This window comes from Cyprinodon variegatus, unplaced genomic scaffold (genome assembly GCF_000732505.1).
Source record: "Cyprinodon variegatus isolate N-32 unplaced genomic scaffold, C_variegatus-1.0 Scaffold76, whole genome shotgun sequence".
NCBI classification, from domain to species: Eukaryota; Metazoa; Chordata; class Actinopteri; order Cyprinodontiformes; family Cyprinodontidae; genus Cyprinodon; species Cyprinodon variegatus.
The window spans coordinates 511770-515616 of NW_015150529.1; the positions used below are offsets into that span (position 1 = coordinate 511770).

Below are 3847 nucleotides of genomic sequence, written 5' to 3' on the forward strand. Positions count from 1 at the left end.
GAATTAACTTACATGATGTTTATTTATGTTAACCATCTAACGCCAAGTGATATCTGGTTTATTACATCATCAGTGCATTACTTTTTTTCTTTGAAAACCTGATGTATACCATCACACAACTACGTAGGGAACAAAAAATATAAAAAAATATATAATAAACTGCATTGAAATGCCTAACGTATCACAAACTATATAACTACTTATCTTTTTGCTGATATGATGGAAAAAATATATTTCAAATAGTCAGAATGCTGTTATAAAAATGTTAAGTTGTAGGTTCAGGCTATGCAGGGTTTTATGTGGAGAAGCATTTAATTGCAGAACAAAAAGAAGGATTTTCAGCAATAAAACTATAACTAATGATCCTGTCATGGCATTTCAAATGTATAACTCATGATGAATCACTCCATACTCTGGAAAAGTTTGACTATAACAAACTTTAAATATGTTTCCATAGAAACAGCACAAATTTCTCTCTCCTTTCAACTTAATATATGATATTAATCAAAGTCCTACCTCCTTTTTAGGGCTGCTCTCTGCTGTAGATTTCTACACATGGGATCTGACTTAATTTTCACTTCCTCTAATGAAAAATCTTTGGTTAAAAGAAAAACTTGAGAAGAACTGGTTGCTTATTGAGGTCCTTTTCATAAATGTATATGAACAAAGCAATGATTACACAAAGTGCATGTTGACATCATCAGATGAGCAGAAAAAATGTTACTAAGACTGATTTCATGGTATACTGTATTTTGCAGGATGTTTGGCCTTCCTGGCTGGCGGTTTAGTTCTTCTGCTTCCAGAAACTAGAGGTGTTCCGCTGCCCGACACCATCGATGATGTTGAGTTCCCTGAAAGGTGAGAGTTCACCTCTGATTTCATGTTTGCTACAAAGATAAATAAATGAATAAAAGCAAGGAAAATAAAGTGACTTCAATTATAGCAAATGTCCGAAAGTTCTAGACATATATTCTATATTTTATCCAGTAGGAGGAGACATGTTTTGCTGCCAAAAAAATAAAACTAAAAAAATTGGAAAAATAACCTTCCTCTAAAGATGTATGTGGCCTTAGCTAATCAATTTCATAACTGTTTGTTGAAGCTATTTCTTAAAGAAATGACATTCATGATGTTTGTGTTTAGAGCGAAGGAAAAGATCACGCTGAAGGCCCAGCAGCTGACCAACCTGCTTCCCGACAGCGATGTTTCGTCATACAAAGACCCAACGACTGTTTGATAGATTTGTTCCTGTTGTTTAATAGGGATTCTTTTGGATACCGTAAATCCTCTAATATTGGCCTGTATTCCATTAGCGGCCAGGTCTCTAACAATGGCCGGTCTCGCTGTCGGCGGAGGTAATTAATGGCCAGACTCGTATACAGGCCGGGGCTATAATTAGAACCAACGATGTGCCTGGGCTGTCCTCAACAACTTGTGATTGTAACATACAAGTACCACAGGGGGGAAATGCTTGCTAATGAATCTAAGCAATAAACATGGGAAGTCCCATCCTTACACAGAGATCGTAGTGGCCTTACACTATGGTTCTGATCTGAAAGACACATGTAATTACCAGTAGGTCTGGTGGTGACCAGGCAGTGTTAAAATGACAGAATTTTGTTGGCCTTCGTTGTTCTGAATTTCCCTTGAAATATATGATACTGGTAGCCTACTTCCACTTAGCCTGCCTCAAATAAATTTTCGCTGTGATGGCAGAACAGTTTCCATAAATTTAAAAAAAAAATGTATTCCGGTCAGTCAGTTTGGTACGGAGCCCCTAAAGGGACATGGAGGGGAAAAAAAGGACTTTTGCGAGATCCCGCAATACTTTTGCAAGATCTCGCAATACTTTTGCGAGATCCCGCAATACTTTTGCGAGATCCCGCAATCCTTTTGCGAGATCTCGCAATCCTTTTGCGAGATCCCGCAACACTTTTGCGAGATCCCCCGATAGTTTTGCGAGATCTTGCAAAAGTATTGTGGGATCTCGAAAAAGTTTTTTTTTTTGCGAGATCTCGCAAAAGTTTTGCGGGATCTCGCAATACTTTTGCGAGATCCCCCGATAGTTTTGCGAGATCTTGCAAAAGTATTGCGGGATCTCGAAAACGTTTTTTTTTTTGCGAGATCTCGCTAAAGTTAATTTTTTCCCTGCATGTCCCTTTAGGGGCTCCGTAGTTTTGCCAAGATTCCATTCCATTCTATTTGTTTTTTTTTTTTTTTTTATTGCTGTGCAGAAAAATTTCAGCTGCTGGAAGATGTCTTAATAATGTTCTATGTACCGTTATGGTAACTGTACTTTTTCAATAAATGAACCTAATATTTTATAGATTCAAAGAGACACAAAATCTTGTTTTTATTTATTCCACTGGTAGTCTGTTTTGATCAAATAGAAATAGAGGGCTGCCTCCAATTCTGGCCTCCTTCCAATAATGGCCTGGACCAAGATGCACCTGAGTGAAATAAAGGCCCTGTCCTATATTAGAGGATTTACGGTACATTAAAATCTATGGTACTGGTTATCTATGCAAATGTTTTCACTGAATGTAGAGCTTAGATCAATCTGCATTTATATTTCTCTAGTTGCAATATATTATTAAATTATTAAAGAGTTTTATGTCAAATAAAGCACACTGTAAAGTATTTTTTTCTGTTTTTGGACATTATTTAAAATGTTACGTAATGTAGTATTTTATTCAAATAAGATACCCAAAAGGGACATTTTGTTTTATGGCGGGCAAAAGGGCGACATTCATTGATTTAAAAGTAATTTGTTTTTTTCAACCTACATCTTAAATCTTTTATTTTATTAAGCTATTTTTTTTTTTTTTAAATCAAGCATTAAAAAACAACAACAGCAAAACTAAAAACTTTGTCCATGAAACATACATACTGTCAGCAGGGGCTCACCTTTCTCTTTGGAGTTAGAGTGTGCTGCCAGCGGTTAGGCTTTAGCTCTTTTAGAGGCAGCAGAGGTTGCATGTTTGAAACCCAGATTGTTGCTCTGGGTCTCTGAGCAAAGATCCTTAACCCCTGATAGCTCAATAAGGGAGGGGTTAAACAAGGAGCACATGTTTCCTCATTGCAAACTATTAAGGGATATTTCCTTTCCATACATTGTGCATAAAGATGAGCACCAATGTCACTATTGCTCAACCATCTGGCTGCTGATTTGATTGTTGAACAATTTTGAATTTGGTCCTTTACTTATTTTTTTCTATCCTTCTTGTTCAACGCATCAGTACCTCTGGCAAAAAAACAGACCTGCACATTTTTTATTTATTGGCAAACAGTTTAATCTTTGTATCCTCTGACAACAGACTGACCTTCAGTTAGACTCATAGGAACCTAATGACTTGTCTTACTTAAATGCCACTCCCTCAGTCCATTGGAATGACTGCAGTCATTGAGGACAAACTAATAGCTGTTTCAGGAGTTTCCAGTTTAGTGCAGGCTTATTTTCTGGGTGTTTCTTGAACATCCTTTCAAAAGGATTAGGATGTTTAAAAACATCCGTGGTCCAAGAATGCATTGCTTTGGTGTGAAGCTGAAAGAATTGACAAAGATTACTGGATAGATGTTGAGACGTTTTCTCTCTCTCTATACACACATATATATGTATATATATATATATATATATATACATATATATATGTATGTATGTATGTGTATATATGTGTATATATGTGTGTGTATGTATATGTGTGTTTTGTTATGCTGGCAGTACTGTAGGTAGAGAGATTTCGAGCTGGATGCTGTTCGCTTCTGGAGAAAGTCCTTCAACTCAACTGTGTACTAGCCTCGTGAGACCATCCTGATCTCGCAAGCTTTCAAGGTTTCACTCGCAGAT

The 3847-nt window shown here is 36.7% G+C and overlaps 1 pseudogene; it reads left to right on the forward strand.

Moving 5' to 3' along the window:
• The window catches only part of LOC107083518, a 15069-nt pseudogene extending 13617 nt beyond the window's left edge, over positions 1-1452 (forward strand).
• The last annotated feature ends 2395 nt before the right edge of the window (positions 1453-3847 follow it).